The sequence below is a fragment of the Eumetopias jubatus genome, unplaced genomic scaffold (assembly GCF_037043125.1).
Source record: "Eumetopias jubatus isolate StellerSeaLion01/CBP00866 unplaced genomic scaffold, mEumJub1_p1.0 scaffold_5, whole genome shotgun sequence".
In the NCBI taxonomy this organism is placed as follows: Eukaryota; Metazoa; Chordata; class Mammalia; order Carnivora; family Otariidae; genus Eumetopias; species Eumetopias jubatus.
In genome coordinates this window covers 64,286,665-64,309,004 of record NW_028274811.1, presented here as the reverse complement: position 1 = coordinate 64,309,004, position 22,340 = coordinate 64,286,665, and positions in this window count along the sequence as shown.

The window sequence follows — 22,340 nt, the reverse complement described above, 5'->3', positions numbered from 1 at the left end:
CTCCAGAACTCGTACAAAGCTAGAATTTCTCCAATTCAGTCAGTATATCTCAAGCTTTCACTAATCACAATGCATTGTTTTTTGTGTTAAAGGGTTATAAATGTGAATTAGGCAGTGAAGTCTTACTCCCTCCCAGAAGACTGTTGTTTAATGGGTACAACTGACTATCTAGATGTGACTTGGTAGAACCCAGGAATTTTACCTACTGCCCATCTTCCCATGTTATACTTGGCACCTACTGCCTCATCACTGTCCCAGAGACCTTCTTTATAAGTAGACTTAAACTGGTTTGAATTATTGTACTCTAAAAGGACTTACAAGAAGTTTGCAATTAATAATTTTTTTGTTTATGTCAAAAGCTTATGTTACCAAAACCTAAAAAGAGAACCAAAAGACAGAGTCAAATGACCAACACATCAAGTACATGGTATAAGGCAGATATTCAACTAATATTATTAGAATGGTTACTAGAATTAATAGCTAATATTACCATTAGTTTGTTATACTCTAATGAGAGCTATACACAGCACCCCAGGCCATCAGAAGTCATCACTGGCTGTAGAAACACAGGGTTCAAGCCCTATTGCTTCTGTCTTGGAAATGCTTAAAAGAGACATTACTTCTACATTGTTCCACAGAAGACTATCCTTGTCTGTTACAAAATAAACCATAGAATTAAGGAATTTTGATACATAATGGTAAGTGGCTGATAAACATGAGAAATGCCAGGTTTCATTTCTTAATTTTGGGGGAATGTGGAAAATATCCATTTCATTTACTAAATAAGTTGACATCTGCAGGTTAGCTATCTTGATGCTTTTCTCTTCAGGTTAGTGAAAGAAACATTGTTTCTTTATATATTCACCAGCAGAAGTAGTAGAAAACGTAAAAGATAAGGACATTCCAATATCATATGTTCTTTAAGGAAATAAAAATCAGATAAGAGTCAGATTCTGTGATGCCATGCTCTTTTAGAAAATTCAGACATTTGCCATTAGTCCGTGCTACAACTGCAAGTTTTCTTATCAATGATATGAAGGTTACTGTGACGCCTTTGGCAACAAGTCACATTTTTCTGTCTCTGGGAAACTGATCCACATTTTAAAAGAAATGCTGGCTCTGCCAATATCAATATTCGACATGTGTCCTTTTTTTCTTTCACAATATTTTTAAGATAGCTATTTGCTGATTTTATGCCTCAATTTTCTCAAATACATTCTTTTCCTCTACATTACCGCCATGTTCTAAGTAACATTTGTCTTAAAAAAAATAACAAGTTAAAAATGAGTTAAAATACAAAGAAATGCAACCAGTGCAAAATGAGACAGATGGAGTAAATGAGATTCTTTTCCCATTTCTTTGCCGCTATTTCAGACATGAGCAAAGCCGCAACTATTTTGAAAAGCTACTGTAATGATATCAGCTTTCCAGTAATGAATACTTGATAAATCTGTAATATTTTAAATCCTCTTTCATCTAATGGAATTACCGGCATATCCTTTTCTAGTGACGACTATATAACAAATATACTTTAGCTGACAACTCAACACATTCATGAAATACAGGCTGCTGAGCACGGAGAAAATGGCACAACAAAAGCATATTGAAAGGCTCGCTCTCAGAGTCAGAAGAGGCTGAGATGAATCAGGGCCACAGAAGCCTAATGCTTTGGATCACTGCTGGAAATGTGCAATGACCACAGGAAACATAATTCCCAAAGAGCAGTGCGAGGCATGCAACACATGGATGGTTATCCTTCAATATAGATCTCCTACCTAGCCACAAAAATGGGTACACATGTGATTAGAGTTTGGAAGTTCCATAGTTCTTTTGCAATGAAAGAATCAGTCTTTTCTATTTAAAATTAATGTACAGTAGATACTAAACAGGTAGTCAAATCATCATGAGCATAAGTCACCCATAATTTAAACATTTTTTTAAGGTTTTATTTATTTGTCAGAGAGAGAGAGCACAAGCAGGGGGAGCGGCAGACAGAGGGAGAGGGAGAAGCAGACTCCCCGCTGAGCAGGGAGCTTGATGTGGGGCTTGATCCCAGGACCCTGGGATCATGAACTGAGCCAAAGGCAGATGCTTAACGACTGAGCCCCCCAGGCGCCCATAATTTAAAAATAACTTTTTTTTAAGGATTTCTTCCTTTAAATATAAACATAAGTAGGGAACATGGCTGATCTCTTTTTGGGAAAACAAAGAAAGGCAGAGAGGAGGGAGGGGAAAGAGAAGGAAAAAAAGAAGAAAGCAGTGAAGCGAGGGAGGGAGAGGAATCAAAAGAGAACATTCATTTTTGAAAGCCTTGTTTTTCCTGAGCCTCTAAGCCTCACATACAATGCAGTTATATTTCAGAAGCAGAATAAAATGAATGTAGATTACTCGCAAACTTCATCTAATTCAAGCACTCAATATTCAGTCACTAAAGTGAATGCTAAAAACAGTAATGCTCAGGAAATTAATTAACCTTCTATCAAGTTTCCTATCCTGGGGGAAACAAAGCCAGGGATATGTCTGTATTTTGATTTACTACCACTGAAAAGCAAATTTTATTATTGAGAAGAAACTTTTTAAAGGGCAATATAAAAATAAAATAGGTGTATGTTCTATCTTCATCCCAAGTGCTGTATGATGATTTTCCTTTGTTTTCATCTGGAGAGAAGAGTCATTTCAAATTTTCGTAAATTTGGAGTCTAATAGGAAATAAATGACAATTAAAGGAAAAAGCTCAAATTATTTTCTTTAGTGTTTACCATATTCTTCACATCAAAGGCTTTTCTTGCTTTGAAACTAAGCCTCAAGTCTAGAACACAGTAATAAGTATAATTTTTATCCACTGCATACTTTCTACAATTTGCCTCTAACCCTATTACTCTGCCATTGATTTAGCCACATGGTCACACAACCTTTCAGGAAACAAGTTTCACTTCACTGTATGAATCATAAATTGATCTGCTTCTTTTTGCCCTGCCAACTTGCCTTTGCCTCATTACCTGTTTATGAGTCTTTTTTCCTCCAGTTTTACCCATCTGTAAAGATGACAGAAATTAAATCATGACAAAATAGAAAAAGAAATACTTTCTCCTTAGACCGCAAGGAAGTATAATTTTCTTTTGTCTTGTTTTCCTGTGAGTTTTTGGAATATGCTAAGCATTTTATTCTCACATTCCTACCTAAGCTAGGTACTTTATTGGTCCACTTCTAACAGCTAGGCAAACAGGCTAAAAGTGATGATGCAAATATTCTTTTTTGCTCATTTCCTGATGTATGGAGCTGCCTTTAAAGCCTATGTGACAAGAGGATTTTTGCTCAGAGAGCCATGCCTGTGTTTCCTGCAGCATTTGAGGCACGGATCGAATGCAGGTAAATATGTGTCAAATGCAGGGATCATATCCTCTTTCCCTTTGCCCACGTTCCATGGTACTTGACTTACCCTGTGCAGGAACATTCAGATGGATGTAGGATGAAGTGAATAACCCTAATACACCTCCTTTGTACACTTAGCAGCCTTTAGAGAAGCTCGGTTGCCACTCTCAAATGTCTTCAGAAAATTGCCTTTTTAGATTTTCATTGTGCCTGTTGTAATATCTCTTAGAGTTCGTGTCCCTTGCACAGAGAACTTGTTTGAATGCAGGTTTTACAAATGAAGACGTACATAAGCCTCAGACAAAATAGCAGCAAATGACTCAGAGCAATATTTGGTATGTTACATCTCCTTACTTAGGAAATGGTAACAGATTTTTACTTCACACTTTGTTGTATAGATTTGAGTCCTAATTTAAATGATCTTAAAAATATTAAAGACCACATTTCTACAAACTAGGTGTTTATGCGTAGCCATAAGGGGTTAATTGAGCATAGAGAGCACACACTTGAGATTCCAAATTGAATAATTTGATTTGTAAACAGGTACTTAGTGTACAAGAAGCCATTACACATGCAATTATCTGTCTTCAATTAATTGTGTGCATCTCTAAGGAGCAACTTAAGAATGTTTCAATTTCACTGGCTGTAAGGCCTGGTATCTATAAACATTTATTTTACTTATGCTATAGCTTTGAACTTTAGAAAAGTACATTGCTAACAGCAATTATTATGTGCCTGTGAGGAAACACTGGGGCTGGAGTAAGCATACCTAGGTTTAAGTCCCCCTCTTCTAATCAGTCCCTCTCCCCGCTCACAAACACACGTGCCTAGAAAGAAATCAAGTTCAGGCTTCTCACTAGGATGGTAAGCCATGTGTTAAAAAATCTATATTTGTAAATATGGAGTTGCCCTCAGTTTAAAAATTCTTCATACTGAGTGTATTCTCCATCTAACTGCAGGAATAGCAGAGACCTTGTTAAGGTTGTTTGATCACCTGCATTAATACTCCTATAATGAATTGGATATTGATTGTGACTAGAACAGGGCGCCTGGGTGGCTCAGTTGTTAAGTGTCTGCCTTCGGCTCAGGTCGTGATCCCAGGGTCCTGGGATCGAGTCCCGCATCGGGCTCCCTGCTCAGCGGGGAGCCTGCTTCTCCCTCTCCCACTCCCCCTGCTGCGCTCCCTGCTTGTGCTCTCTCTTTCTGTCAAATGAATAAATAAATCTTAAAAAAAAAAAAAAAACTAGAACAAAGGTAAGACACAATATGACTTCTAAGAATGCTTCAAAGCATCATTTTAGGGAGAACCCTCTCTCCTATCCCTTCAGACATGAAAAGACATTTCTCACTTAACTGCTAAGAGAACCATTATTTTCTGTGTTTCTGTTTGCTTAGAAATTTAGTTCCACTAATGTGTGACTGACTGATCCTCCTCCTCCTGTTCTCCTCACCTTCTTCCATCTCTACTCCCTCCTCCTCCGGCTTCCTTGCAACCCCACAAAGCTGGAAATTCACATTTCCTAACAGGAAGGAGGAAAGACTCCCTATGGACTCTATAGCCCTCCTAGGCAGAGCCCAGACCTTAGGTATCTTTCTACCCCCAGCCTTTAAATGAGTGATTGGCACATTCATAATAAGGAATCATTGCTAAATGAATGTGTATTTTCCCCTTTAAACATCAGAATGGTGATGTCATTCTGGAAATCTTCCTGAAGTTGCCAATCTTGCTGTGCTGCCCATCAATCTACTATTTTCCTATATTTTCATCTATTGTATAAAATTCAATGGATGAAATTCACTTTTGACATTGGGTTATAACAAAATAGGCATAGTCCATATCACATATTGAAGACAAAACTGCTATAAAAACTATAGCAAAGATATGCACAGAAGGCTCTGTAATACTCAGACAAATCACTGTTAGGTCAAACTCTTATAATGATGATTTTACTGGTATGCTGAGGAAAACCATTCATTCACTCAACAAATGTTTCTTGAACACCTCTATGCTGCAGGCATGGTTCTAGGTGCTGGGATATCAAGAGAGAAAAAAAAAAAAAAAAAAAACAGAGGGGCACCTGGGTGGCTCAGTCATTGAGTGTCTGCCTTTGGCTCAGGTCATGATCCCAGGGTCCTGGGATCGAGCCCCACATCGGGCTTCCTGCTCAGCGGAAAGCCTGCTTCTCCCTCTCCCACTCCCCCTGCCTGTGTTCCCTCTCTCACTGTGTCTCTCTCTGTCAAATAAATAAATAAAATCTTAAAAAAATAGAAAAACAGAAATTCCAGCCCTCATAAAGCTTAAATTCTAGTGAGACAGAAAATAATCCATATAAACATGTAGAATATATATTCTAGAAGATGGTAAGTGCTAAAGAGAAGAAAAAAGGAAGGAAGCAAGGAAGTAGATGTGAAGCATCAGAGAGGAGTTGCTATTTTCGATAGAGTGCCCAGGAAAGGCCTCCCTGAGGTGAGTTTTGAATAAAGACCTAATGAGAGGAAGAGAGAGCCATGGAGATGTGGCAGGGACTATCATTTTAGGTAAAGGAAACGACATGTAGAGGCCCAAATGTGGGAATAGCCAAGCTTGCTCAAAAATCAGCGAGGAATCAGTGTGGTTGGATAAATGTGACAGAGGGGTAGAGTAATAGAATATGATGCCAGAAAGGAAAGGAGTCAGAGCAACGTAGATTATGGTGGTCTCAGGATTTTATTCTATGTCAGTTGTGAAGCCAGTAAAGGGTTTTGAGTAGAGATTAAGTGAGGTAACATTGGCTGTTGTGTTGAAAATTGACTTCAGGAAAGACAAAGGCAGTAGAGCAGTTAGGAGGCTATTGATTTTCCAGGCAGAAAAAGATAATGGCTCTGACTAAACTGGGGTCAGTAGGTGTAGGCTCACTTCTATGGACTGAACTGAATCCCTTGGAAATTCATATGTTGAATCCCTGACCCCTAGTACTTCAGAATGTGATTCTGTTTGCAGACAAGACCTTTAAAGAGGCAATTAAGTTAAAATAAGGCCATTACAGTGGATTTTAATACAACGTGATTGGTATCCTTATAAGAAAAGGAGATTAGGGCATGCAAAGAGACAGCAGGATGTACACACAGAGAAGAGGCCATGTGAGGACACAGGAAGAAGGCAAACCAGGAGAGAGACCTCTGAAGGAGCCAAACCCACCTTGGTCTCAGACTTCCAGCCTCCACAACTGGGAGAAAACGAATGTTTGTTTGTTGAGGCCACTCTATGGTATTTTGTTATGGCTATCTGAGCAGATGAACACAGTCACTAAGGATGGAGATGATTGGTCAAATTCTAGATATATCTGAAATAGATTCTATAAGATTTTCTGATGAAGGGCGCCTGGGTGGCTCAGTTGGTTAAGCAACTGCCTTCGGCTCGGGTCATGATCCTGGAGTCCCGGGATCGAGTCCCACATCGGGCTCCCCGCTCAGCGGGGAGTCGGCTTCTCCCTCTGACCCTCCTCCCTCTCGTGCTCTCTGTCTCTCATTCTCTCTCTCTCAAATAAATAAATAAAATCTTTAAAAAAAAAAAAAAGATTTTCTGATGAAGCTAGTGTGAAGTGTGAACAAAAGGAGAAGAAGCAAGAATGATACCTTGGAATTTAGTCCAGCAGCTGGTAGAATTGAACTTTTCATTGACTGACACTTCTTGGAAAGACTCCAAGAAGATTGAGTTTGTAGGGGATCTCAGTTTGGATTCTGTTCAAACACAAGGATTTGAGTGCAACCGTGAACTTGGGAAGTTGAAGGAATGTAGGTAGGGAAGTGTGGAGGTAAAATAAGGGAAGCCTGCCCGTACGGATGATCTCTGTCAGCCATCTGACCAGCGAGTGTCTGAGGCTTACTGCTGTGTGAAAACTCTGGGAAAGAGCTCCGTAGATAGCTTCAGTTTGTCCCATGTTGGCAGTGAGAGAGCCGAGATGCTTGTCCACTCCCAGTTGCTGGCCGGATGGTTGTTAATTCCACAGCACTTTGAGCCTCAGAGTGGGTTTCTAAATGTTGGGGAAAGAGTCCGTAGGCGCAGCGATGCAAACACTGGCAGTTGGAAATGGAAGGCAGCCAGAGCTTTTAAATGAGTGAGTTGAAGCAAGTTTGAGTGAATGGAGGCACATGGAGGAGGCAATGATAGAAATTACTTCAAGGAGGAAGAAGTTGCTCCTGTGGACCACATGAAATCTGAGTTCTATTAGACATCCAATTCAAAATGTCAGTCTGGCTTTCATCCATAACTGCTAAGAGGGCAAGTGCAAGCATTGCCACCATGGTACATAGAGTGGCAGCTTTAATCCAAGGAGTCGATAAAAGAAAGTAGAGAAAAGTAGTCTCCTTGTGAGGTAACTGAATTTGAGTCGTAACGCATAGTGTTTAACTTAAGGTAAATGAAAGTATTTATTCCACCATTTACCAAAAATTAAAGTATTATTTTCTGCAGTAAGATCAAAAAAACAAATTCTGTCATCATAATTCAAGATGCAGAATGATAGTCATTGTCCTCTCTCAACTGTCAGGATTTAAAAATTACAGCCTATAATTTCAAAAGGATTTTGTTAAGAATTTGTTTATTTTTAAAAGATTTTTTAAATTTATTTGAGAGAGAGATTGTGTGTGCATATGCACACAGAGGTGCAAGTGTAGAGGAGGGTCAGAGGGAGAGAGAGAAGCAGACTCCCTGCTTAGCAGAGAGCCCCACACGGCTCAATCCTGAGATCCTGAGATCATGACCTGAGCAGAAAGCAGACGCTTAGCTGACTGAGTCACCCAGGTGCCCCTATTTATTATTTTATTAGAAGGTTGCTGGTTTAAAAATCGATTGATTTTAATGACTCAAGTCAAGTTGTATGTAAATCTCCAACATCAATACTCATAGAAGCTTGACAAGAAAAGAAAATCTGAAACGTTATATGGATAATTCCATTAAATCTAAATCTTGCTCCAGATGGGCTCAGAAGACTTCATCTCACCTAGTTTATTATGTCCACAGAATTATTTCATAAACATCACGGTAAAAATTATAAAAAAAATAAAAATTATAAAATATAAAAATTATATAATATATATAATTATAAATTATATATTTTATAATTATAAAATTATATAATTATAAAATATATAAAATATAATAAATTATAAAATATTAAAAATTATAAAAAAATAAGTAGTCTTCCTACTTATTCATTGAAAACAAAACTTTCCTAGAATTAGAGAGAGATTTCTGGAATAAGTTATTCACAAATACCTAAAATGCAATATGTTTAAATATTAAACCCAATATATCCCAGAGAAAATGTGTTCTTTCCTATGGATTACATATTTATAATGCTTATTACCATCCACTCAGTTTTCCAAACAAGAATACATCCTCCTAATCAGTCTCCTTACTTCAGCCTATCACTCCACCTACAGTCTACTCTATACATCAGAATGATGTTTTTAAACATAGAAATTGGCTAATGTTGGACTCCTTTATTACAGCTGTATAATAGTTTTTCATGACTTCAGAATAAAATCCAAACTTACTAGCCCAGTTTACAAAACTCCACATAATCTGGTTCCTGACTGCCTCTCTGATATTCTGACATCATTTCATATCACTGTACCCCATCGCCTGTGCTCAGATACACTGACCTTTTTCTTATTTTAACCCATCTAACTCATTTCAAAATTTTAGATAAGGGTGTTGTAAAGAATAAGGAGAACTAAACCAAGTAAAGTGTAGGAATGTGAGATCAAAAAGCATTTTGGTGAATGTGGTTGTAATGAACCCAGCCGTGGGGTGTTCTGGGGACTATGAGCATTTAAATCTGCTGCAGCATAAATAGGGAATGATGAGAAGCAAGGCTAGAAGGGTAGCAGGAATGAGATTATGAAAGGTCTTCTAGGCTTTGCTAAGGACCTTGGATTTTAAATTCTTGGCAAGGATATGTGATCAAGACTCATTGCAAAATGACAAAAAACTGTATGTCCTCCTAGGGGGAAAGGGGGACACCATTTAGCAACATTTTAACATTTTGCATACAGATTCATGGGGTCCCCATCCCTGAACAGTATTCTTGGACCAGGGTTAAAAATCCTTGCTAGAGTCCTTTGGAATCATTGAATTATGTTAATCAGGTGGCATTTTAAATAATGTATCATGTTGGACTTGGTCAATAGAATGGATGTGAGAAAGGCAATATTGGAGATGGGAAGAGTGGTTAGGAAGTTATTCAAAACATTCAGAAGTGATGATAGAAAAATGATGGATTATAGAGACAAATAATTTGTCAGATGATGTCCACAGGAAAGAGTGATGGATTATATATGGAGAATGGTGGGCAACAAGGAGTAAATGTCTGTCCCCAGGTTTCTGGTCTGGTTCCTCACACACCACAGCCATTTTGATTTCCTCTGGTCACCTTTAACTCCTATGTGTAATGCCACCTATGTAATAATCATGTGTGGTTTTACTTTATATTCTTACTACTCAGTTTGAAATTTGAGTGGAGAAATTTTCTAAGTACTTAAATACAGTCAGTCCTCATTATTCTCAGTAGTTATATTCTATAAATTCACTGCAAACACTAAATCAGCTTATACTGAAGGATTGTTCCTAGGGGAAAAACAGGGTTAGGGCTCTACAAACCACATGTTTCCTCAATAGACCAATACATAACCTTGTTTTATATGTGTTTCTATTTAAAGACACCTTATTTAATATATTTTGTTTCTCAATACTGAATTCACTATTAAGAGCACTATATCCCATGCTGAACAAAGCTAATCTAACATTTTTTTTTTTCCTCCATAGGAACACCACAGCCTTCTCGAGTTTAGGAACACTAGCTAGCACTTCAGTACTACACTTGAGGGGGGAGGGTGGCATTTTAAACAGCAAAATCATCAAAAACAAGCACAAAAATGCACAAAACATAACACTAAATAGACTGCAAAAAGGACATTTGTTTATATATGAGAGCTGAATCATGATGGCAGAGCGTAGCCTTGTTTAACCTTAGCTGGGAAAATACGCTTTTGGAGGACTCAAATTTTTCAGCACTCTGTCCATGTTTGCAAATGACCACAAAGGCACCACAAGCATCGATTTTGGTGTTACTAATACAGATTCTGAAAATGAGGATCAAATGTATTTTGTTCTGTATTTGAATATTTTAAAATATCCAAAAAAGAACAAAATACATCAATCCAATGTACTCAACACCCAGACTCACCACTTGTCAAGATCTTGCCACATTCCTCTACTGATCACTTTTTCTTCCCTATTGTTCTTTGCTGAAATGTTTTAGGCGTTAATTCCAAATACCAAGTTATTTCAGTCCTACATATTTCTACAAAAATAAGGACATTTTATCTTATAATTGCAATGCCGTGATCACACCTTACAAAATTAGCATTCTTTTGAATCTCCTAATAAAGATTATAAATATTTCTGTTGTTTAAAAAAGGATAAACTATGGGTGCCTGGGTGGCTCTGTCGCATCTGCCATTGGTCCAGATCTTGATCTCAGGGTCCTGGGATGGAGCCCCATGTGGGTCTTCCTGTTCAGCGGGGAGTCTGCTTCTCCCTCTCCCTCTTCCTCTGCTGCTTGTGCTCACTCTCTCTGTCAAATAAATAAATAAAATCTTAAAAAAAAAAGGACAAGCTATATACCAGTGTTTATAGCAACATTATTCACAATAGCCAAAAGGTAAAAACAACCCAAATGTCTATCAGTGGATGAATGGATGAACAGAATGTGTTTTACACATAACACTGGAATATTAGCCTTAAGAAGGGTGAAATTCTGACACATGCTATAACGTGGATGAATCTTGAAGAGAACTATACTAAGTGATACAGGCGAAACACAAAAGGATAAATATTGTATGATTCCCTTATATGAGGTACCTAGAATATTGAAATTCATAGAGACAGTAACCTAGTGGTTAGCAGAGTCTGGTGGGAGGGAGGAATCAGAAGTTATTATTTAATGAGTAGAGTTTCAGTTTGAAATGATGAAAAATTTCCAGAAATGGAGAGTAGTGATGGTTGCACAAAAATGTGAATGTACTATGGTGAGCGCTGTGAATTGTGCAAGACTGTTGAATCACAGATCTGTACCTCTGAAACAAATAATGCAATATATGTTAAGAAAAAAAAGAAGAAGATAGCAGGAGGGGAAGAATGAAGGGGAGTAAATGGGAGGGGGAGACGAACCATGAGAGATGATGGACTCTGAAAAACAAACTGAGGGTTCTAGAGGGGAGGGGGGTGGGGGGATGGGTTAGCCTGGTGATGGGTATTAAAGAGGGCACGTTCTGCGTGGAGCACTGGGTGTTATGCACAAACAATGAATCATGGAACACTACATCAAAAACTAATGATGTACTGTATGGTGATTAACCTAACAATAAAAAAATTTAAAGATAAAAAAATAAAAAAAATAAAAAATAAAAAAAATTTTAAAAATGTGAATTTACTTAATGCCACTGAATGCTACACTTAAAAATACTTAAAATGGTAAATTTTGTGATAGTTTATCATAATAAAAATGTTTATCTGACAGCACAATGACAGTAAAAAAAAAATACTCCCATAAGGACCTAAAAAAGGTTAAAATAATTTTCCTTTGCCAAATCTCACATTTTTGCTTTGTCTGTTGATGCTTCCTAGTGTCATCTGACATGTCTTCTATCCCAATGCTAATTAAAAAATGGATGCCAATCAGCAATATGGATTTCTAGATAGCTGAGAGCCTGAGAGCTTATTATAAATGCAGAATCTTGAGCTATTCCCTAGACCACAATTAGAATCCTCATTTTAACAAGATCCTTAGGTGATTTTTATACACATTCAAATTTGAAAAGCTCTTGTCTCTCACCTGAATTCCCTTATGTAAATGGAAGTTATCTCCATAGGCTTGATCATATTCAAATTCTGCTAACTTGGTTCTTAACCTTGAGGGCACACTAGCATCACCTAGGAGAATTAACCACCCCACTTTCCCAAGGATAAGTCTCACCTCCAGAGATAGATGTAAGTGGTCTGAAGTGTGGATTGGGCATTCTTTATTGCTGCTGTTGTTATTTTCTCAAAGCTCCTCAGGAAGCTCTCCTGTACAACCAGGTTTGAGAACAACTGTCCTATTAGGGGCACACAATGTCAGGTTTCCCCACGGCTAGTGATGCGAAGGATTTTGATATCCCTCCTATGCAATGATCACCAATCACCTTTGATGGGTATCTTTTGAATTCAGTTGATTTTAGGACATTACATCAGAACTCTATGATGCCAGTAACCAAACTGTTTTATTAGGTATCCCTTAGTGCCTTACAGGGATTTTTTTCTCCAGAAACATTTAACTTCATACCAAATACAGTTGAAAAATCAAACTGAACAATTAAAACAAAGCTTCAAACACATAACTTAAATTTTTGAAAGAAACTTAGAAATGTTTGCTAATTTCAACTGAACCTTATCAGAAATAAAATACCCACACATTAATGTAAGAAAACTTTTTAAACAATTTAACAGAATGATTTATATAACATGTAAGTTCCAGTGCTTGAGTAAATGGGCTCTAAACAGATGAGATTATTGTGACCCTAAAAGTGGTAAAGCCATAAAACAGATATTAATGCTAAATTCATAAAAAACAGAAAAGAGTACAAAGTTTAAAATACATAGATGAAGCTTAATCCGAGAAAATTAAAATACATCTTTAATGTACATGGTAAAGTTTTGCATTATTTACAACAATCTGGCTTCAAAAACAAACTTTAATCTTTTACTTGACAAGTTAAAAATCGAGGTAAAATGTTCACCTTCATCTCTGAGCTCTATGCTGCCATTTTCTTGAGTGGAAGAGAAGACAAGGAAGACTTGGCAAAACCTTAAAACATTTTGGAGGTTTATTGTCTGTACTACTACTTTCTGCCTGTGACTTAGTGAATAATGACCTAATGATGGCCCGTTTTATTGTATCTCTTTATCTATTACAGATTGCTTTCCACTTAATATATAATTTGAGCCTCACTGTAGTTTATGCATTAGATAGGGACAGTATTGTTGTCCCTAAAGAAATTACAGTTTAAATGTTTGGCTTGCCCAAGGTAACAAAGCTTATACATTTTGAGATTCGTACCACTTGTAGATCAAGAGATTTGCAATGTGATGGGCATGTAGATGAATGGAGCCAAGCTTATTGTTGGGAGAACTGTGTTTGTACCTTTTTAAAAAATTCATAGAGGAGCTATGAATAGCTCTTGCTAATGCTCTCCGGGATCTCTTTATAAAGGTTCCACACAGTGGAAAGACTCACAATACAAACTAAAGGAAAGGAAAGAAACATAAAACAACCTATGAATGGAAGGTTAGAAATAGACGTAGAGGCATATTATTCTTTAGGAACAAAGAAATATAAAAAGAAAGCAGAAGGAGTGTGGGTTATAGACTTGTACATGGTAATAAGCAATAAAATTTACTAAAACCATAAATAAAAACAGCAAGACCTGTGGATGCAATTATCTGTGTCTTAGAACTCTAAAACATTACCTACTCCGATGAAATATAGCTCTCTTTATTTTAATTGAATGAACCTGCCTAGTTGGAAACATTTTTCTGACAGTTATTTTGTTGAAGTCTCAATGTTTTTGAGTTAACTAAAAGATGTGCCCTAGGAAGAAGAAACAATGAGACAAGGACAGGAGGGAATTGGGAAAGTGTGGTGATCAAGAAGGAGGCCAAATTAAATGTACTGTCTGGGTGTATTAACAAGCATTACGCTGAGCAGGAAAATATGTATGTACATAATTTTTATTTTTATATATTTGATTTCATTTTAGAAAGGAGTGTAATTATAACAAATTCTGTCTGTTTGATTACTCTGGGTGGACAGAGATTCAGCCTGAAAGCTGCCTGCTGTCTCCTTATATTTCTTTTATAAATTCCTTTCTGGAAGTCTTGGGGCAACAGTTCAATTGACAGACCTGATCTTATCTCCAGTCTTCAGTCAGGAACTAAATACAATTTAGTAAGTTTAAATTAGGCTCAATAGGACTTAAATTATCAGTGTGCGCATGAGTAAGCAAGTATTCGTCGTATAGGAAGACCTCTATGAGGAGCATTAAGGAAGAGAACTGAATACAGTAGTCCCCCCTTATCCACAATTTCACTTTCAGCAGATTCAGTTAGGGTCAACTGGTCATCAGAAGCAGATGATCCTTCTCCTGACATATTGTCACTCTGCGTCACAATGCCTACATCGGTCACCTCCCTTCATCTCATTACCATCATTATGAGAAAAAGGACAAGTACAATGCAGTAAGATATTTTGAGAAAGACAACATTCATATAATTATTACTTTATTGATATATTGTTATATTTGTTGTATTCTACATATTGTTATAGTCTATTTTGTATATTATTATAATTGTTCTATTTTTACTTATAGTTGTTAATATCTTACTGTACCTAATTTATAAAATAAACTTTAGCACGGGTATGTATGTATAGGAAAAAAACATAGTGTGTATAGAGTGAGATACAATCTGCCCTTTAAGGCATACACTGGGGTAGGTCTTCGAATGTATCCCCCGTGGATCAGGAGAGACTCTGGCACTGCAGATGTCTCAGGTTCAGTGGAAACCAACTACAGCAAAGCGACACTGGGTTCCATTGAGCTGGAAAGTATTAATTAGCTTTTGTTAGAATATATGAGCTAAGATAACCTAGTAACTTAGGACCTTATTAAAACCCTATGACGTCATGTTTTTAATAAGTAGTTAGGTAAAACCTAAATAACTTTTGGAAGATTTTTCACTACACTTTTTAAAAAGGAAGATGGAAGATATACCTTTAGATCCTGGTAGCATTTCTGCTATTTACTAGTTATGTAGCATTTAGAGATTCCTTTAAATTATGTGGCCCTGTTTCCACCTATGTATAATAAGGTTGGATTAGAACCATATGATGTATTCACTTCTTTCTGGCTATTAAAAATACAAAAATCAGCTATTGCACAGTTAGATCTGTTTTGGAGAGGTGAAAGTACACCTCATTGTATTAGAAGCAAATCAATATTGACCAAATATTTTCTGAAAAACATGTTAATCCATTGGTGATTTAAGAATTTCTAATGGATTCTTTCTCTGGTTATGTACTGGCATTTAAAATATAATGTCCTCAGGTTACTATATTTGCCGAGCACTCTTCATTAAATTATTTATCCATTTAACCAATACTTATGGAGCAATGTCTATGTTTCGAGTACTGTGCCATGCATTGGGCATATAACAGTGCTTCTTGCTGCCTGGGATGTAGAGACTACTACAAGAATTGGAGAGTAAGCAAGGAAAAAAAATACAAAAATGCAGTTACATGTGGTGAAAACTAATAGAAGAACGAGGTGCTCTGAGAAGTAATAATGGTGAATCTACTTTTGATTTGGAGAAGAGGGAGGGCCTACCTGGAAATGAGAAGAGGCTTTCCAGCAGCCTAACTGCAGGAGTGAAAGAAGGCCTGAGATGAGGTGAGAAAGAGCTTGTTATGTTTGAGGAAGTGAAAGGACATTGTGGAGTAAGTGTGCTGAAGAGGAAGGCAGCCTAAGAGAAGAATAAGAAGCAGATAAACAGGCTGTGTAATGTCAAGTTTTAAACTTCGTAAGGGGTTTTAGGCTACTACTTAAGGACGAGTGAAGGCCATTACAGGCTTTGAAGTTGTAAATAGTGGGAGGAGATTTACACTTTACAAGATCACTGTGAAAGTTAGTCAAAGGTTAAATAGTAGGGAGGTCAACAGCAAAGGTTGGAGACTAGTATAGAGCAAGACATCAGGAACAAGAAGTTGGTGAGAGTGGGAGAGAAGATGGAAGGAAACTTGACTAATATGTAAGAGGTGATCATGCATTTACAGTGAAACCAACCTCCCCAGTTGTGGAATTTTATTTAGTTTTGGATTGGATTTCTTTTGTTTTTATTGATTGGGATTATTCAGTTAATGGGCCAAGCATGAAGAAAATAGCATGCAAGAATATGATTATCATAAATCATGAAATGTAGGTATGGTGAGGAGAGCAACGAAGGAAGGAATTGACAGAAAGCAGTGGGATTCATGGGCTGGCAGTCTCAAAATGTTATAGAATTATATATAACATAGGGAAAAGGCATTCTTTAGCACATGAACAGAAGGGATAAAATAATGTGCTCAGAAAGTAGAGTATTTCAGTGAGAGATTTTAGAGATGGTGCATCATTCGTACTGTGGATGTCACCAAGTGGTGAATGGCATTAAAAGAAACTAGAAGACTGGAGCATGACTGCATCAGTAGATAAATGAATGGACTATCATATATATCAGTCTTTGTAGATCAGCTGTGTGCCTTACTGATAACTCCAGCAATTTATAGAAATGTCTGTTACTCAACAGGCTTAGGGTTTTTTAAATAACATTGAGGTGTGTTTTATATTAATTTTATATCAACATCATATTACTAAAAAGCTGTCAAAATCAGTACAAATGAGTGTTAATGCAGAATGAATCTCAGGATTTTAATAGCATCTTTCCAACAACTTTTTAAATTGAACACGTTGTTAGCAATGTACTGGCCTGTCATTTTTTAAAAAATATCATTTGCCTGATTATTTAAAAGAAATAACTTACGACATTTGAAAATATGGTGAGATGAAATAATGTTTGTGAGAAACATCCGTCATTGAGATAATTAATTTCAGAAGGGAATGAAGCCCCATTCCATAATCAAAATATGCTGGTCTATAAATTTATATGCACAAAAGTTAGTGCATTCAAAATTCTTCTGCCCATCAATCACCACCTCTTAAATATAAATAATATGTAACAATTATCTTTGACCACATTTTAGAATCTACATACATGCAGACCTTTAAGTTTTCAGTGTATATGTATGTATATTTATGTGCTATGTTTTATAAGAAATATATACAGTATAATACCTGTGACTTGGTTATTTAAGGATCATCGTCAAAAAGTGTAAAAAAAAAACAAACCTATGTTTAATGTGAGACTTAGATTTAAATTAAAATTATTTTAAAATCAAGATAGAAAAAAATGTTTGAATGTCTTCCATGGGCTAGGTTTCCTGTTATCAATAAGTAAAACTAGGTTATTATCCTCAAGGAATGCAGAGTGTGTTACAGATTTTTTTCCCCTTAATTTTTAAAATCTCCTTTATTCACTTGACATTTTTATATTTACAAGAATATAATATTGTGATGTTTACATTGAATCAATGACCTGCCTTTTCATTTTAAACCTAGAAGGAGTAGACAAGTTTTACTTAATATAAAATTTTCTTTAGAATGGCATATTCTCATGAAATCAATAAATTGTTTTTCAAATTCATTTTCAAACACAGTACTCTAATATTATGAAGATTGTCCACACTAAGTAAAAATTACACATCAGTCCTCTGAGAAAGCAACCCTAGCACCTTTTTATTAGCCGCAAACTGCCCTACTAATCTTAGAACAAGAAGAGCAGGGACACGACTTAAAGGTATGAATGTTGCTGTTCCTCATTGTCCTCTCCCTATAACCAAACTATCCATCAAGTATTAACTTCAGTCTCATATCTCAAACATCTCAGTCTTCCTGGGTAACTCCAAGTCATTCAGAGAGATCCTTGTTCTGAACTCATAGCTCTTTCTTGACTCACTAAGCATAAAATACCATGGATCATGTCTTATGTTTGTTATTTAACTTCTCACGGCTTACAATATATTTCTATAATTAGATCACAGATTTTATAAGGACATATACCATGTATTATAGTTTCCTTGATGATAATTTTTCTTTAGTAAGACTTTATTTTTTAAAAAGAAATTTAATGTTCACAAGAAAATTGAGGGGAAGTTACAGAGACTTCCTATATACTCCCTGTTCCCACACATGCATAGACTCTCCAATTATCAACATTCCCGGCCAGAGTGGTACAGTAATTACAACTGAAGTACTGACATTGACATATCATAATTACTCAAAATCCATAGTTTACATTTGGATTCAGTCTTGGTTTTGTACATTCTGTAAGTTTGGAAAAATGTATAATGATATATAGCCATCATTATAATTTTATACAGAGTATTTTCACTGCCCTAAAATCCTTTGGGCTCTGACTATTCATCCCTCCCTCCAACCACTAGGACTAGTAATCTTTTTATTGTCTCCATAGTTTTGCCTTTTTTCAGAAGGTCATATAGTTGGAATCATACAGTTACCTTTTCAAATTAGCTTCTTTTGCTTACTAATATGCATTCAAATTTTCTCTATGTCTTTTTGTGGCTTGATTCATATATATTTTTTAGTCCTGAATAATATTTGATTGTCTGGAGGTAACACACTATCCACTTACCTACTAAAGGACATCTTGGTTGCCTCTAAGTTTTGGCAGCTATAAGTAAATCTGCTTTAAACATCTGAGGGCTTTTTTTTTCTTTCAGACATAAGTTTTCAACTCTTGTGGGTAAATACTGAGGAGTGCAAATTGTTGTAAGGGTATACTTACTTTTGTAAGAAACGACCAAACTGCCCTCCTCCAAAGGGACTATACAATTTTGCATTCTCACAATAATGAATGAGAGTTCTTATTGCTTTGTATCCTCACCAGCATTTGGTGATGTTAGTGTTCCAGAAATTGGCCACTCTAATAGGTGTGTAGTGATGTTTTTCTTCTTTTAATTTGCAATGCCTTGATGACATACAATGTGGAGCACCATTTCATATGCTTCTTTGCCGTCCATACATCTTTTTGCTGGGGTGTCTGTTCAACTTTCTTGTCCATTTTGAAATCAGGTTGGTTTCTTTCTTACTATTGAATTTTAAAAAAAGTTCTCTGTATATTTTCAAAATGTTTATCATGTGTTTTTCACAAATTTGTCTTCATAGTCTGACTATGCATTCTCATTCTATTGAAAATGCCTTTTGCAGATCAGAAGTTTTTAATTTTAATGAAGTCCAGATTATCAATTATTTCTTCATGAATTGTGTCTTTGATGTTATATTTTTAAAAGTCTTGCACATACCTAAGGTCTTCTAGGATTTTTCTTATGGTATCTTCTAGGAGGTGTTTTTGTTTTTGTTTTTCTGCACTTTACATTTTGGTCTGTGATCCATTTAAAGTTGATTTTTGTGAAGGATGTAGGCTCTGTGTCTATATTTATCTTTTTTGTATGTGGATATCCATTTGTTCCAGCACCATTTGTGGAAAAGACCATCTTGGCTTCATTGTATCGCCTTTGTTTGTTTGTCAAAGATCAGTTGGCTATATTTATTGGAGTCTATTTCTGGGTTCTCTGTTCTGTTCCGTTAATCCGTTTCTCTATTCTTTGATCAATACCTCACCATCTTGATTGCGGTAGCTTAATAGTAAGTGTTAAAGTCAATTATTGTCAATCCTCTGACTTTGTACTTTTCTTTCAAAATTTTCTTGGCAATTTTGGGTCTTTTACCTCTCCAATAAACTTTAGGATTGGTTTGTTGATAGTCATAAAATAACTTGCTAGAATTTTAATTGGAATTACTTGAATTTATAGATCAAGTTGGGAAGAACTGGTTTCTTGCCCATATTGAGGCTTCATATCTGTGAACATGAAATAGCTCTTTATTTATTTAGTTGTTTTTTTTAATTTCATTTATCAGAGTTTTGTAGCTTCCCTCATATAGATTTTATACATATTTTGTTATATTTAAATCTAAGTATTTCATTTTGGGCAATTGATAATGTAAATGATATTGTGTTTTTAATTTCAAATTCTGCCTCTTCATTACTGATATATAGGAAAGCAATTGACTTCTGCGTATTAACCCTGTATCGTTTGTATCTTGCAATCTTGTTCTAATTGCTTACTATTTCCAGGTTTGTTTTTGTTTTGTTTTGTTTTGTCAGTTCTTCTAGATTTTCTGTGTAGATGATCGTGTTATCTGTAAAAAAAAAAACAAAACCAAAACTGTTATTTCTGTCTTTCCAATCTGTATACTTTTCCCTTTTGTTTTCTTTTTGTTGGTTTTTTGTTTTGTTTTGTTTTGTTTTGTTGCCTTACTGCATTAGCAAGAACTTCCAGTATGATGTAGAATGGGAGGGCTGAGGGAGTTATTTTTGTCTTGTACCTGATTTAATGGGTAAGCTTGGAATGTCTCATCATGAACTATGATGAGATCTGTAGGTTTTTGTTAGATAATCCTTATGAAGTTGAGAAAGTTTCTCTCTAGTCCTAGTTTACTGAGAGCTTTTATTATGCTTGGATGTTGGATTTTGTCAAATGTTTTTCTACATTTATTTATATGATCATGAGATTTTTCTTTTTTAGTTGGTTGTTGGATTGTGTTAATAGATTCTCAAATGTTAAACCGTCCTTCCATACCTGGAATGGATTCTACTTGGTCATGGTGTTTAGTTCCTTTTATATATTTTTGGATTTGACTTGCTAATATTTTGTTGAGGATTTTTGTGTCTCTGTGAATGAAAGATATTGATCTGTAATTTTCTTTTCTTGTGATGTGTTTGCCTGGTTTTGGTGTTAGGGCAAGTCTGGCCTCATAGAAGGAACTAGGAAATACTCCCTCTGCATATATCTCTAAAAGTGATTGTAGAGAATTGGTATAATTTCTTTCTGAAACATTTGGTGGAATTCACCAGTGAAGTCAACTAGACCTCGTACTTTCTACTTTAGAAGGTTATTAACTATTGATTAAATTTCTTTAATAGATACAGGCAAATTCAAGCTATTCTTATGTGAGTTTGGCAAATTAGGGTTTTCAAAAGATTGACCCATTTATCTAGATTATTAAATTTATGACTATAAAGTTTGTAATTGCATTCCTTTATTATCCTTTTAATATCCATGGGCTCTGTAGTAATGTCCCATCTCTTATTTCTGTTAGTAATTGTGTCCTCTTTTTTTCTTATAGCCTGGTTATATATGGAAGCATATTGATTTTATTGATCTTTTCAAAGAACAAGCTTTTGGTGTTATTCATTTTCTCTATTGATTTCTTATTTTCAATTTCAATGATTCCTGCTGTAATTCTTATTTCTTTTTCTCTATTTAGGTTGGATTTAACTTGCTCTTTTTTTTTTCCTAGTTTCCTAAGGTGAAAACTTAGATTATCATTTTTAGATTTTTATTCTTTTCTAATATATGTATTCAATGCTATAAATTTCCCCCTAAGCACAGTTTTCATAGCATCCAATAATTTTTTGTTTTCATTTTCATTTAACTCAAAATATTTAACAATTTTATTAAGATTTCTACTTTGATCCATGTGTTATTTAGAAGTATATTTTTAATCTCCATGTATTTTGGGATTTGTCCAGTTACCTTCTGTTGTTGAATTCTGGTGTAATTTCACTGTGGTCTCAGGACAGACATTGCATGATTTCTATTCTTTTCCATTTGTTAAGGTGTATTTTATCACCTGTAATGTGATCTATCTTGGTGAATGTTCCATCTGAGCTTAAAAAGAACGTTAATTCTGCTTTTGTTCTATGAAGTAGTTTACGGATGTCAATTATATCCAGTTAATTTATGGTGTTGTTGGTTTCAACTGTGTTCTTCCCCTCTTTTGGATCTGTTCATTTCTAACAGAGGAGTGTTGAAGTCTTCAACTGTGATAGTGGATTTATCTAGTTTTCCTTGTAGTTATAACAGATTCTGCCCCACAGAATTTCACCCACTATTGATAGGCTCACCCATGTTAAGAATTGTTATGACTTGGACAATTGAACCTTCTGTCATCATGTAATGCCCTCTTGTTCCTGACCTTTCCTTGCTTTGTCTGAAATTAATATAACTACTATTTTCTTTTGATTAGTGTAGGTATCATATATTTTTGTCTATTTTATTTTAATCTATATGTGTGTTTGTATTTAAAATGGGTTTCTTGTGTACAACATATGACTTGGTATTGTTTTTTGATCCACTCTTACATCTTTGTCT